The following is a 16087-nucleotide window of genomic DNA, read 5'->3' on the forward strand; positions in this document are numbered from 1 at the left end:
CTCTCTCATGAATGAATAAATAAAATTTTAAAAAAAGAAAGAAAGAAAGAAAGAAAGAAAGAAAGAAAGAAAGAAAGAAAGAAAGAAAGAAAGAAAGAAAGGGGAAAAAAGGAAAGAAAGAAATAGCCCTATAAACAAAGTTATCATTCTCCCCTATTTCTAAGGAGAAAAGTATTAGATAACAGAAGCAAGTTCCTATGAAATGATTTCCACGGCTCCCTCTTCCATCTTCCAAAGGCCTCAAGGAACAGAGATAATAAATAAAAGGAAACAGGGAAATCTCAGTTACTATCAAAGCGGCGCTACGTTGATGACAAAAGTTGAAGAAAATGTCAAAAGGCAGTAAAACAAAAGACCAAGGACACAGACCTCACCGTGGACACGTTTACAGCTGGCCAGCACAGGGGCCACTCATGAAAAATATGTACAGAAAAGAATTTAGTGAAATATCTCAACTGTTATTTAACACAGGAGATAAACTGACAAGGGCGGCCCGTGATCAAGCAGTATGAATGATTTTTTTTTTTTTTTAAGGGGGAGAAAAAAAGCCTGCCTTCTGAGATGAAATTGCAAATCCTAGAGTCCAAGGGCTCCTTGGGGTGGCTGCACCTTATCACCCTCCTCCTGGTCATCCCTCTGGGTGGGTGGGGGGGGGGGGCTGCCCGCTGCTGCTCCCAGCAAGGCGAGAACCCGAAGTGCCAAACACTTTGAGCAGGAACACGGAGGGAGAAAACTCCCTACTCCGTGGAAGGCAGCCACCCAGAGGGGGGAAGTAAATAAATGCACGCTTCCACAGAGGACAGAACAATCAGCCAACTTGCAGCTCTTCCTTATCTCGGAAAATGTGCTATTTAACCTGAAGTGGGTGACTCAACGCTTGCCAGGAAGGGAGCCCAAGTCCCCAGCAATACCCCATTATTACCCTACAATGCGTGCCCTTTCCATAATTCCCCCCATTGCTAGCTTGTTCTCTCTCTTTTCCTAGGCATCCTCCTGAAGCTGTTCTCTGTAAATTTTCAAATTTTCAAAGCAGTTCCTGAATTGCCTAGGAACTGGCAGAAATTAATAAGCAACAGCCCATTTATATTGAAATGGACTCATTACGGTGCCAGCTGCCAATAATTTGCAAGGCGGGATTCTTGCTGGCAAATGGGGGCCTGCGGGCGGCTGCCCTTCCACCTGCGCCACAGAAGCTGATAATGCATTTTCTTCTACTTCAGAAAAAGTACATATTCAATCTACCAGAACTAAAATTTTTCTCTATCTGTATCTTTCTAATGCCTGAGTAGAAGAACGACGTGGGGAAGAAGGTAAGAGTTACAGGACATTATTCATAAAACATGCAGGAAAACAAAACTGAGTTGCACTGGGTCGAACTTTTGTCAGGTCTTGGTGGGGAAAAAATTGTCCCCTATGGCCCAGGCTGCGGAAATGACCCGTGATATGGCCCAATGAAGAGCCTCGTATAGGTTCTTTTGCAGTCGGCAGATATGCTATGGTTGTGATGTGCCAAGAAGTGCTCATTTTGCCTGTAGTGGCCTAGCTCCACCCTGGCCTGTAGACACCATGGCACCCTGAGAACGATTAGTACTCTTGAGTTTTCTTCGAGAACTGCAAAGGATTCCAGTTTCAACGGAAGGCAGCGATGCACCAAGTTCAGTGTTGGAGGTTTGAGCCTCAGCTCTATTGCATGCATCAGGTCAAGTGTTGGCCTCACCATCTACTTGCAGGGTGGTTTGGGGCAAACTCTAGATACCAGCCCTCTACAAACAGAATAGTTCCTAAACCACTGGTTACTACGATCACTAAATAAGATCATCTATGTTACGTCACTAGCTGAGGGCCTACCCCTTGGTCGGTTTGCAATAAACATTAGCTATGATTCTACAATTACTTAATATTCATAAACTGAAAAAAAAAACACTGTAGAAGGGGACTGTTATATGGGCTTCCTTAAAACATCATGCCTAACTCACTGAATCTGGGTCTGTGTTAGAAGTTGGATGACACGAAATCACCTCAAATTTGTTGTGGGGCAAGGGTACCTGGGTGGCTCAGTGGTTGAGCATCTGCCTTTGGCTCAGGGCGTTATCCTGGGGTCCTGGGATCCAGTCCTGCATCGGGCTCCCTGCAGGGAGCCTGCTTCTCCCTCTGCCTATGTCTCTCATGAATAAATAAATAAATTCTTAAAATAAAACCTCATAAGAAGCATCCCGTCATTTGAAGTCCTCGCCAGTTCTAGAAACCAAAGTAATTTAGAGAAAGGGGTATTGTACTTGGTCTCAAAATACTCCAGCTCGTGTACCAGACTCTACGACTTATGTGACCTTGGGTGAGTAAATTATCTGTTGTGAAACTCAACAGGAAAAATGAAGATATAAGATTATCTCCACTACCAAACTACCTGAAAAGATGGTGCAAATACAGAGAATCAACCCGAAACATTATACAAACCATGTAATGCTACAAAAGTATGTTAATTAACTCTCTGTTCATGACTTAAGTGCCCCAAACTGCTTCATAATTCACAGATGAATTAATGAGAATCAGGAAGTTTCCCCTTACCTTGAATCTTAAAAGTGAGGAGCAGAGGGATGGGGGCTGTTAGAGGTCTTGAATCAAAATCCTGAACAAGCCAAATTCTGGAATATTTATTTCATACATAACAAGCACCAAAAAAAAATTAGTTTTTAGTATTCATTCTTAATCTAAAACTCAGTATCAGATAGATGGATGGGTAAATAGATGGATGGATAGATAAATGGATGGATCTTGGGCATTGAAAAATTTTACATAGTTCAGATATTAAAGAAAATTCACTGCTCATCTTCTTTACTAATTGTTTAACTATTACTTTATTCAACAAAGGACTCAGTAGTGAGTGACTTTCAAAAATACATAATCTAAGGGCACCTGGGTGGCTCAATCAGTTGAGTATCTAACTCTTGGTTTTGGCTCAGGTCATAATCTCAAAGTCATGAGACTAAGCCCCACATCAGTCTCCATGCTCAACACAGGGTCTGCTTGAGATTCTCTCTCCTTCTCCCTCCTCCTTTGCCCCTCCCCCTGCTCATGTGTGCACACATACTCTCTAAAATAAATAAATGAATAAAACCTCTTTTAAAAAGATATATTATCTGGGACACCTGGGTGGCTCAACAGTTGAGCACCTGCCCCTGGCTCAGGGCATGATCCCATGGACTCAGGATCGAGTCCCACATCAGGCTCCCTGCCTGGAGCCAGCTTCTCCCTCTGCCTATGTCTCTGCCTCTCTCTGTGTCTTTCATGAATAAATAAATAAAATATTTTAAAATATATATATATATATAATCTAAAATAGAAGAAATTACTATCCCCCAAAACTCAAAAGAAACCCAAAGGGTGATAGAGAGAAAATAAGGTAACCATGCACACCCTATCAAACTACACAGCTAGTGCCATTTACAGTAAGCACTGTAACAGCCAACTCAATTGGGAAAACATGGCAGTGGTAAAATTCACAATTCCAAATCAACTGCTCAGAGGAAGGATGAATATTCTTGGTGTTAAGATCAGATAGAGGGATCCCTGGGTGGCGCAGCAGTTTAGCACCTGCCTTTGGCTCAGGGCGCGATCCTGGAGACCCGGGATCGAATCCCATGTCGGGCTCCCGTTGCATGGAGCCTGCTTCTCCCTCTGCCTGTGTCTCTGCCTCTCTCTCTCTCTCTCTCTCTCTCTCTCTCTCTCTCTGTGTGTGTGTGTGACAATCGTAAATAAATAAAAAAAATTTAAAAAAAAAAAAAAAAGATCAGATAGAAATTTCCCCTGTGGTCCTCTGAGGCCACTGTGATATGATAAGCAATGTTCTGGACCATATCCTTCCACATGGGCTCAGTGACACATTTCATATGGATCTTTGTTCTTGATAATTGATTTAAAAAGAAAATCACAAGTTGGTAACAGAAGTTCTGAAGAAGTAGGATACTGCTGAAGAGTAGAAAGGCTGCATAACCTTCCAGGAAATTCCCCTTAATCACTTCTTGCTCTCCACAGAGTCCTGAGGGTGGTAAGCTTAAGGCTTGTGCCCAGGTATAGCTGGGTCATGCTACCAGATGGCCAATCCCATCTGGCATGAGGGGAGGGTTGCACCAGGGGTGAGCTTGTCCACCTTGTATGAAAACTGGGACTATAGCACAAAGAGGAGGTACTATACCTTCCCTCCCAGGAGAACCAACCACATGACCACGCAAGGTAGGACCAGGATTCTTAGCACAGATGAACAAGCTATGATAGGAACTCCAAATTCCTACTCCCTAAAGCATGGATGACATGGCATTAGCCCAACCATGTTTTGAGACAGGTGAAACCAGACACCCAACTCAGCTGAACAAAATCCCTGGAAGTTCCCATGTTCAAGCACTGTACTTGTTTTGAGCAACGCTACTTCCTAGTAGATCCAAATGTATCTCAAGGTAACTGAGGAAACATGTTCATAGAATCCGTATTTTCAAGCCAGCTATAAGTCAAGAAATCTCTACTAAAATAATAACTTTAATTTTAGAACAGTGAATCTTTGGCAATACTTAACCAACAGGTTCGGCTGGGACAGACCGAATTACCATATTTCATAGGAGTAAAGTCAGTGTGTTTCAAAGTGAAGTAACATGTTCTACCCCGACTCAGCGCAATCTACCATTTATGGAATGCTTACTATCTCTCTGGCAGGGCGTCAGTGGCTTTAGGCCAAAATATTCTTCTAAGTTTCCCTCGGTTCTTGGTGTTTATTGTCTTGCAGCTACAGTTGGACACTGGCAACTGCCAATGCATACAACTCCAACATTGCACTACAAAGCTCCCTCCCAGCTCCGTCCAAGGGAGTTTGGAAATTGCCAGTCCCAGAGGGCTATGTTACACAGCTGGCCATCAAATCTCCCAAACACCACCCCCCCGCCCCAAGCCTGGCCCAACAAAGGCTCACATGAGGCCCAGCTTACTGAAATCAATTTAATAGCTTTTTCAGGACAGACCACGAGAACCACATAATTTCTCAAAAGTCTAAGTAGCCTCATTCCCACTAAGAAGCCATGAAGCTACTGAACACTTGAGAACTCCACCCAACAACACTCCAAGAGAAGTGACCCTGTGATGTTGACAGCCCACTCAGCTCTGGGCTCCTAGCTCCTAAATTCTCCATTTGAAGTTTGAGTCATGTCAAAAATAAAGCCCACCCATGTCACTGCAGGAGTGAATGGGACATTGGATTCCCAAAGAAAATGGAAGTGGAGCTGACCATGGTTAACTACTAATGCTGAAATCTGCCCTTCAGCATTACAGCACATTGTGGCTTACCTTCATGGGGTGTTCCCAGGGAGAGAACCAGCTGCCCATGAGAGGACAGTGGGAGAGGACAGAATGCCATTGAAAGAGCTTCCATACCTCCCATGTGACATACCAGAGTGTACAATCCTTAAACTGCACCCCAGAATTATCATCCCCAAAACACATCAATGCCTTAGTAAGAAGAGATTTCAAACAGCATCTTTTCCAAAATGAAGTCACCCAGGTTCCTGTTTTCAGGCCGACTTGTCTCCTACTCCCACACCGGCTATAGAAGCCTTCCCAGACACAGGAAGAAGCTTCGGATCCCAAACCACTGGGGCAGATGAGTGATGGGTTAGGGCAGCTCCTCTTTCACAAAGATTACAGCTCCAGAGGAGGAATTTGGTTCTGGTTCTTTCTGGCTTTCCACCATACCTGCTGTTTATAGTGTGGAGACTGGAGACCAGGGAGTCTCCATTCTGAAGGACAGGGCCTTGAGTGAGCAGCTGAGCAGAAGGGCACTCTAAGAGCAGGGAGTATCAGACTCAGCAGCTGCTGTCCACCTCCAAGATTTTCTCCAGGCCCTCCCAGGGGACTGAGAGGCATTAAACAGCAACCTGCCATTTCCATGATGGTTTCCAATGCCTACAACCTGGCCTCTCCCTTCACCTGTTCTCTCGATGAGCAGCCAGGAGGGAAGTCTTCAACCTGAAATGTAATCGAGCTGTCAAGGGGTCTCCCCTTCTTCATCAGGAAGCAGAGTAAGATGTGGTCACCCTGGAGATTTGGTTCCGTTGGCCACTATTACAGGTACAATAGTTTCCTCACCCAGAGCTGCCTCTCCCACAGGAGGGCCACTCCGTGAGTCAGGGAAGAGCTCCCTGGGTGAGGTGTGGCAACTATGCCTGCCGGCAACAGGGGCTGGGATTGCCTTTGACACAGAGGAGGGAAAAAGGACCACAAACCCCTCTGGAGAGGTTACCAGGCTAGAGACCCCAAATACACACTCCTCATGCTCAAGCCTAAAGGACCCATCAGAAAGAATCACTCCCTCCAGCTGATACCTGTTCTTTGGTTCTGTTTCTGCTTCTGGCAGTATTCATGTCAGCGGAAGGCATGTATGGATGGTGAAATTCTCTAAGAGAAAACAGCTAAAGAGATTTTGGTAAATCAGATACTAAAGGATGGAGAGGAAGGAAGAGAAACTAAAAATCTTAAGTGTGTGTGTGTGAATATTAGATTAACAACATAATTCAGTAATCAAAACTCAATGAGCAAGTATGATAGCTGGAAACACAGCTGCCCTACATAAAAAGTGACACTATAATGGGTCCTGTGCAAAGCCACTGGTAAGGGGATATTAGGAACACTAATCCTGATACGTGTTTAGGTGGTAACAGAGAATTTTAATCAAAGACTAAGGAAAACATTTTAGTGCAGCAAAGGGTCTTCTACTTGTGTCAAATAAGATGATTTGTAACAAAATTTTAAAGGAATTCCTCCCAAGGATTTTCAAAATGGGGTAGATTCTTTACCTGTAAGTCCCCACCTTCTAGAAAAGAAGAAACTAGTTTTGGTATCTGGGTGGCTCAGTCAGTTGAGTGTCCAACTCTTGGTTTTGGCTCAGGTCAGGATCTCAGGGTGGTGAGAATGAGCCCTAAGAGGGCTCCTTGCTCAGCTGGGAGTCTCTTTCTCTCCTCCTCTCTCCCTCTCCCTCTCCCCATCTCTACTCACTCTCCCTCTCTCTCAAATAAATACATAATTAAAAATAAATAAATAAAAATAAAAACGGGGGAAAAATAAATAAAAATGGGAGAAACTAGTGCTCACTCATGAAACAAGAGTGACAGGAAAAGGTTTCACAGGCCTAGCATCCCAAGGTAGTCCCAGGACACTCAGCCCAAAATGCTTCTTTACTCTGTCATTTGAAAGTAAAAAAGGCCTTTTAAAATGACCTCGATTTTTTATTTGCAAATCACTTCCAACTCTCTTGCAGTTATAAAATTAAGGCTACAAGCTCCAGCAGGTAAAACATGGTTCCTTATTTCACTGATTCTAAGAAACACATTTTTCACTTTGAACATCTCTGAAATTAAATGTACCTTACAGTCACAATACTGTAGGGTGGTTTCACTGGGGCCATTTTCTTTCTTAGTTTCTTTCTTAGTTAACTCAACCAACGTTTATTGATCACCTACTGTATGTTCAGGATAAGGAAAGAGACCATTTTCCTTATGATGCTCCAAGTCTGAGTAAATGATGATCACCTATCCAATCAGAGACAGGGCTGTAAAGGCTCATCTGGCATTGTCAGTAGTGAATGATAAAAAGAAATAGGCGAGGGGCACCTGGGGCACCTAGGTGGCTCAGTGGTTGAGCATCTGCCTTAGGCTCAGGTCATGATCCCGGGGTCCTGGGATTGAGTCTCACATCAGGCTCCACACAGGGAGCCTGCTTCTCCCTCTGCTTATGTCTCTGCCTCTCTCTCTCTGTGTCTCTCATGAATAAATAAATGAGAAGATCTTCATAAAAAGATGAAGGAGGAAGAGGAGAAGAAATAGGCTAATTCTGCCAGAAGAAGCTGTCATTTGGTCCTAATGGGCTAATATGATTGGCTTAGCTTGTGAGGATAGGAGGAAATAACCAGTAACAGGAGGGAGTATGCAAAAAAAAAAAAAAAAAAGGAGAACTTTACAGAAAGAAAGCAAAGGCTCCCAGGGCTGAAAAAGCATCAGTCCAATGCTGTAGAGAGGTAGATGGATAGAAAGGAGCTGGAAATTGTAAGGCTAAAAAGACAAGTTGCGGCTATGGATGCTACACCAAGGAATCAGACAGTATGTGTGATGGACTATGTGATAGGAACTTATTAGCAGAGTTATACAATCAAACATGTTCTCCCCAGCCCACTCTGGCTAGCAGGGAAGAGAAGTGGAGGCTTCTTGCAACAAACCAATCAGGTGGTCACTGGCTGGAGATAAGGTGGCCTAGACAGGGCCAGTGAGAACCTTGAAGTAATAAGAAAGGCAGGCAGAGTCACCAGGACTCAGTGGCCACATAGTTACCTGTCAGAAATGAGGAGGGAAGGAGAAAAAGAAGGGAGAGATGCTTCTGAAGTTTCTGGTTTGATAACTGACAGAGAAGGTGACAATAACACCTCTCCCACTGTGAGATCATACAGAGCACCCATTCGAAAGTTTTATCCTTAAGAGGTGGGAATTCATAGTGATCCTACTAGAAATGTGATGTCCATTCCACACAGGCACAGAGCAACCAGGGTTGGAACACATTAGCACAGACAGGAAGGAAGGGAGGGAGGGAGGGGAAAGATAGGTAGGTAGGTTAGGTGGAAGGGAAAAGGAAAGAAAGAAGGAAAGCAGGCAGGAAGGCAGGAAGAAAGGAAGAAAAGAAGAAAGGAACCCTGCCGAAAAGCTTAGATCAAGAAGAATTTATGGAGACACAAAAACTGGCCAGTTATATCGTATAATCGAAGAACTTTAAACTCACATACACACAACCTCTGATGACCTGTGAGAGGCCAGAAGTTGAAAACATTATCTCAACTATGCCTTCCATTGACTAAGCCAACGGCTATAATAATAAATAGATTAAATAACATCAATAATTTCACACAAAAATAAAATGCTGCCCCAGGTTTGGTGCCAAGAAGTTAAAATGTAAATCAGATTTCAGATTTGAGTTCAGCCCCCAAAATTCTCTAGGTCCACAGGACACCCACTGTGCTCCTGACTCACTCTGAGGTTGGGTTCATCATTTAAATAAGATTGTTGACTACAAGGCTGGTGCTCCAAAGCTGTACAGATCATAGGGAAATGCATCTGGGATGCATAAAGCAGCCCACCAGACACTACTTCAAATGTAGCATTTGAGGACCATCACCTCCCCTTCCACGAGTGAGTGAAATGGGAAGCTAACAGCAGAACTCCACTCAATCCCATCATCCTGACCATCCGCCATCTCTTTAAATTAAGAGGCTGGTCTAGAAGTTTCTGTGCTCCTTATACTTGAAAGGAAGTCCATGTTTCTTTAACCTGCTTAAGTTAAAACCTGTGTCATAACTGTAACCATTGTGAGATTCTCTTTCCAGTAAATACATGATTCAATTAAGGCAAAAAGTGCCAAGGAGCTTGGCCCCAGCAACGCAAGATAGAACAACCAATTCTTACTTTACACACTGGTGCATGATCTTTTTGGCTGAGTAACTGACCAACATTCATCCCAACTGAATTAAAAACTGAGGGGGAAATAAAAAGCACACGAAGTGGTTGCAGACTTGATTTTTAAAAGTAGAAGAAGAAGAAGAAAAAAAATCAAATGACTTTTTTATGACTACTCCCTGTAGTCAAAAGAGGATAATCAGCCTCTTTCACATAAAGACAGTTCCTGGGAAACCATGGGAACGCCTCTGAAACAGTGATACATCAAAGTCCCCATGCAGAAAAACCGATACATAAAATCACAAAGCAAATCTGTTTCTTGTATGACGGCAACTAGCTTAAAAAGCTTGACATTCATTGCCAAGTAATATCTATGAGACCACACACAAAGCAAGCAAAACAGACACCGGCCTGCCTTCTAAGAACTAATGAGTACACTCCTGTCCAGGGCACTGCTGTGCAAATGGTTTTATGAGCATCCTCATTCAATAAAATAGTTCGGAGCATGCCCATCTAAAACAATAGGAGTGTGTGTCATCGCTCATTTAATTAACGTACAAATTACGTACATGAGCTACTGTTCAAATAAATTATGCACATTTTAAAACTTCTGTGTATGTTGATGATGTAGGTGATTTATGTGAACCAAACAAAAATACACAAAAATTTAGGTGCGCGAAATAGAAAGAAATATAAATTCTGAAATTTCCTTCTCATACCCTAATGAGAGCATCTCGCACATCCATCTGACGTTGAAGACTATTGCTGGAACAGAGAGAAAGCTGACCGGGAAACTAAGAAAAGATGGCATGTGGAAAGCTCAAAGGAATGCCTCCTTCCCCGGCCACATGACCCCAGTGCCAACAAAACCACCTGGAGTGCCTATCCCCTCCCTTCCTTCCATCCCCCTTCTATTTATCTTATTCCACCTTGGTCCAGGCTTACTGTTTCTTCCAGGGACATGGTGGACAGGTGGGGTCTGCAGGTTGCAAGAGAACTCTCCAGCAGCAGAAAAAAGGTCATTACGGTAAAACAAAAACAATCCCAAATCTGTTGCTAATGTTTGTTTTTTAAGCCTATTTCACAAATTCCTCAGTTTCCCATCTTCAGAGTCTAAATTTTACCTGCATCTTAGCCTTCTTATAAAGCAACATCACGGCTGTGTCAAAATCTCCAAGAATCTTCAGGAAGGTAACGTATCACCAGGCCTGTGAACATGTGCTGGAACCCTGGGGCTGTGCTGAAGTTATCTGCTGATAGAATTAGCTCTCACTGGGGGCCATTAAATTGTGTTTTCTGCGATCAAGGCTTTAGTCAATACCCCTTTACCAGCGCTTACTAAAATGATGCCATATGTAGAAAAAGAAAATGATATAGGGAGGAGGGACTCATTTCTGCAACCTGCTTATCTCCAACCCCTCTAAGACAATACAGTGACTGGCCACGAGGCAATAGGCAAAAACAAGTTTCCAACCATGGCTGCATTTTTTTTGTTTTGTTTTGTTTTTTGGTGTGGGGAACCTCAAACACAGGGTAAGGAGCCAAGAAATATCAGTTATATAGTCTGGAGGAAAAAAAGGCCAACAACAATAACAACAACAACAATAACACACAAAGAAAAATCATTTTTGAAATATTCTTGAATGAAACTTTGGTTTTCCTAGGTGGGAGGAAAAGGTTACATCTTCTGGAAGAAATCCTCATTCTGTCTGGCCAGCTTCCCATCCCGAAAACCACCGGTAACTAAAGGAGCTCTCATTTAAGAGTTCAAATTTTTTTTAAAGGTTTTTTTTATTTTTTTATTCATGAGAGATACAGAGAGAGGCAGAGACATAAGCAGAGGGAGAAGCAGGCTTCCTGCAGGGAGCCCGATGCAGGACTTGATCCCAGGATCCCGGGATCACACCCTGAGCCAAAGGCAGATGTTCAACCACTGAGCCACCCAGGTGCCCCTAGCCAGCTCCTTCTATTTCTATCCTTAAATCTAGGTCTCCTTGCCTTTAATCTCCATCACTCATATCCCTCTCTGCTGCCCACTCAGTGCATTCATCACTGCAAAACCGAACTAGCACACATTCAAGATATATGTAACGTCCTTCCAGAATGAAGTCCCTTCAATCCCTGCTCTGCTCCCTAACATACAAACAGTCCTGGCACGGCCAGCAAAGAGAAGAGTCCTAGGGATAAAGGGTCATCTTTCTGAAGAGTCACTTTTATTCAAAGATGTACTCAGGAGGTTGGTTGATAATGGAATAAAATTTTAAATGTATATGATTTTTGAAGATGAAATACCCATCTCCCCCCCCCCCCAATAAAATGGTACATAGAATGGCTGGAAGCTAATTCTGTTTTTATGTTGGAGTGTTTTATTGGAAAACTGTGCAAAGCTCTGGTCTCTCAAGACTTGCTTCACCACTTTTCTCCTCAGAATCCCCATAGTTATCAGTTATAGGAACACCAGTCTTAATCCATCCCTTCAGGGAGATCACCAGTTCCTCGAGGGAAAGGATTACAGCTTATTACTTTTTGGCATGTTGTTCCATGGCACATGTGCTCTGTGTCGGTCTGGGTTCTCTAGAGAAGGGGAACCAACAGGATGCAAATGGATGATGGATGGATAGATGGATGGATGGATGGATGGATGGATGGATGGATGGATGGATGAGCCAATATTTTAAGAAACTGGTTCATGCAGTTGTAGGTGTTGGCAAGCTCACAATCTTCAGGGCAGACCAACAGGGTGGAGACCCAGGGAAGAGATGATTCTGCTGCCTTGAGTACAAAAAGCACCTGGAGGCAGAATTTTTTCCATCCAGAAGACCTCAGTCTTTGCTCTTATAGGGACTTCACGTGATTGGATGAAGCCCATCTACATTATCAGGGATAATCCACTTTACTCAATCCCTACTGACGTAAATGCTAATCATATCTAAAAATTACCTTGTAGTAACATCTAAACTGGTGTTTAACCAAACAACTGGGCACCACAGCCTAGACAAGTTAACATATAAAATTAACCATCACATGCCCAACAGACTTTTCTGCTAATACCTAGGAATGGCATCAATGTCAGCCGAGGGAACAGAAGGAATAAAAATTATTCCCCCACAAATGTTTACAACCGTCTATCCAGCAGGGGCTCTTGACTGATCTATTGGATTTGAGCTCTAAAAGAAGATCTCCTAGGGGTGTTCCTGGTAGCCTCAAGCTCCAGGGCACGAAGAGATCACTTCCTTTCATGATGTCATCTTTGCCATATAGTTCTAAGAACATTTTTTTTTAAGATTTTATTTATTTATGAGAGACACAGAAAGAGAGGCAGAGACACAGGCAGAGGGAGAAGCAGGCTCCGTGCAGGAAGCCTGACATGGGACTCAATCCTGGGTCTCCAGGATCACACCCTGGGCTGAAGGCGGCGATAAACCACTAAGCCACCAGGGCTGCCCTAAGAACATATTTTTAAGGTTTTATTCTTACGTCATCTCTATACCCAACATAAGAAATGAACTTACAATCTCGAGCTCAAGACTTGCATGCTTCTACCAAGTGAGCAAGCCAGAGGCCCCTGTCATATATTTCCAGATAACTGCATCCCTCTGAGCTTATGTCTCCTGGTAGCCAACATCATCAAGAGCTATGACTCTCTTACTTCAATATGGAAACAGTATCATTTGCAAACTGGAAAACACAAATACAACCGGCTCCTACTGTTAATCCTTTCCCCCCTCACCCCCCTACCACATATGCTCAAATTATGGAGGTCCTGGGTACACAAGCTTCCCCATGGTGACATTTCCACACCAGCTCTAGATCTGAAATCACCACCTTCTCCCACCCCTGAGCCAAGACTTCAAGCACACAGCAGGGTTGGGGGTGGGGGGGTGTCCCCAGCATGTCCTCCATTCTAATGCAGCTGGGCTTGAAGTCTGAGCTTGAAAGCCCAGGAATGGGGAGGAGGGTCGGAATGATTGTTCAACACCCTCCTACGCCCTGCTCATGACTAATGCATCACACTGTGAAAGCAATTCCTCCGGAGTTAGCTGGAACTGACAGGTCCACATTTAAACCAAACCAACCCTCGGAAGGCTCAGGCGTCACCAACAGCCTTCCCAAGCCCTAAGCATGCCCCCTTCTGAAAATATTCACCTTGAGAGAAAACAAGCTGAGAGATTTGGCTTGAGGGTCCTAGTCCTGCCTTTCCATAGGGTAGGAAGCTTGAGTTTTCAAGGACCAAACCAAAGAACATTCACAGTAGGTAGGCAATGGATATTCCTCTTGGAGCAATAACTTGACAACTTGGGGCAAATTATTTAATGTCTCCACAGCTTCATATCCCTCCTTCAGTAAAATTCAGCAACTAATAAGGGATATAATGGGGGGAGGGGGGAAAGTATTGTGTCCATAATCAATGTAGGATTTGCTTTTCCAATAGTGATTTTCCATTCAAAATAGCATCCCCGAGAAGAAGGAGGGAAGTGGATTCATTAAATAGAGCTTGATGATCAAAATAATACCAGCCTTCTGGTCCTACCGATGCCTCGCTTGAATGAACACAGGGAAGTGGGGACTGTGTGCGGCCTGAACTAATGTTGGCACCAGGGTGCCAGCTCTACAGCCACCTGTTTTGTTCTGTTTCTCTCACTCTGTCCCCACACTCACAGGAACAGGCTGCCATCTGTGCTGTACCAGCTCGGCTCAGTTTTCCATAAAGGTAAATAAGATCATGACGTTTCTCATCTTAAAAAAATAAAATAAAATTCCTCCAATTATTACTTTCTGAGCTCAAGCTCAATTCAGCTCGACCCAATTTCATTTCAGTGTGCTGAGCACCTCCCCTCAACGGGCTCAAGATTTCACAGGGATGCTAAGACAGGGAAGGTGTCAGGCCCCTTAAACAGCCTTAAAGATCCTTTGGGGGGTGGGGGAGGACTAAAACAAGAACCAAAAAGGGCAGTGTAAGACCCAAATACTAAGTACTTAAAATGAGCTCAGAGTAGATGAAAAATGGAGGTGTGATTTAATAAAATTCTTTATGCCAAGAGGATGTTCATGTCACAAATACTCTTTACAGTGAAATATATGCTCTTCACAAGGCAAGGTGAAAAATGCATATAGATTATAAGAATATACACACTAGGACAGGATGGCAGTTTATTGTGATCTTTTTAAGCTGAATGTTATGATTACTCAGAAGGCCAAAAGGTGATGGCCATGTTGGTATCCTAATCTATAACTGGAATACCGCTTAAATCCTTAAAAAGGCAAAGATTTCTTTTTTTATATATAAATTTTTTTTTAATTTTTATTTATTTATGATAGTCACAGAGAGAGAGAGAGAGAGGCAGAGACATAGGCAGAGGGAGAAGCAGGCTCCATGCACCGGGAGCCTGACGTGGGATTCGATCCCGGGTCTCCAGGATCGCGCCCTGGGCCAAAGGCAGGCGCCAAACCGCTGCGCCACCCAGGGATCCCAAAAGGCAAACATTTCTAATTGTAAGTGACATATCTATTGTCTAGAGGATGGAACAAGAGCTTGACCATGATCAGAAGCCAGGTCTACATCCCCCAAAACGTGCTGTGTTCATTTCTCAACTCCACACTGTCTTGCAATATTTGTACACACACTATAGAAACACAGGAAATGTTCAGAAGTGTCCTTAGGAAAATGTATTCCATGGTCAAAGCTGGAAGCTCTAGCTCCTGTAGTGAAGAAATGGATCTCACTTTTTTAAACCAAGTGTTTCCCGAACTTTCTTAATCACAAAACCTGATTTGGCCTGTGGGACCCTGAGTGTTTTGTGGGTTCTTATTGCGGGGAACCATCTAACAAAAATGTGCTCATTTTTATTACTATAGATTCAAACGTTTTGCCCAATAAAGAGCCAAGTCATCAAGGTGTTTACTTAATTGGCAGCTCCAAGTATCAATATCAACACCAGCACTACCCTCATCGGGTAGTCTTCCCTCATAATTTTCTATGTTCCTTCATCCAAATCTCTCCATCAACCATAAAACAGACCATGAGAAAGATAATAATGACTAACCAGGCATCATCCTTGGCTCTTAGACCTCTTACTCACTGGGCATAGGCCAGATCCACACCAGGGTTCATGTGTTTTTCGGGGGGGGCGGTTTACACATGTCCACGTGTATATGGGATAACTAGAGTATGTGTTTTAAAAGGAATCACGAGATAATGCTATGGGTACCCCCACCCCAAGCCCTTTTTTATAAGGCCTGGTATAAGTGAGTCAGAGAAAGAAACAAATATATTGCTCTGCATGAAATGTCTATTGGAGGAGGAGGTGCAGGTGAACAGGAATACAAGTTATACAGGTGATTTTATAGAGATTTGGAGCTAGCAGTTGCTTCCCACTAATTAAAACAAAAACCATCAACAACCAGAAGCCAACATTTCTAATCGTGGGCTTGTTTTGTTTACAACACAGTGCATCCAGAAACCTTCAAGACGTAGCAATGAATTGCTCAAAAATCATTTGTAACATGTTAGGCCTACTTAATTCTCGAGAACACCCTACCATCTCCTTTGGGACTCAATCAAAAATAAATCTGCTCCATGCTTCTCAGAATGAAGGGAGGCACAGCCCTGGTTT

The 16087-nt window shown here is 43.4% G+C and overlaps 1 protein-coding gene across 8 annotated transcripts in view; it reads right to left on the bottom strand.

Annotated features, from left to right (window-relative positions):
* Positions 1 to 16087, bottom strand: part of TIAM1 (TIAM Rac1 associated GEF 1) — a 388153-nt gene that overhangs the window by 143935 nt on the left and 228131 nt on the right. The window lies entirely within an intron of this gene.

This window comes from Canis lupus, chromosome 30 (assembly GCF_048164855.1).
Source record: "Canis lupus baileyi chromosome 30, mCanLup2.hap1, whole genome shotgun sequence".
Taxonomy (NCBI): domain Eukaryota; kingdom Metazoa; phylum Chordata; class Mammalia; order Carnivora; family Canidae; genus Canis; species Canis lupus.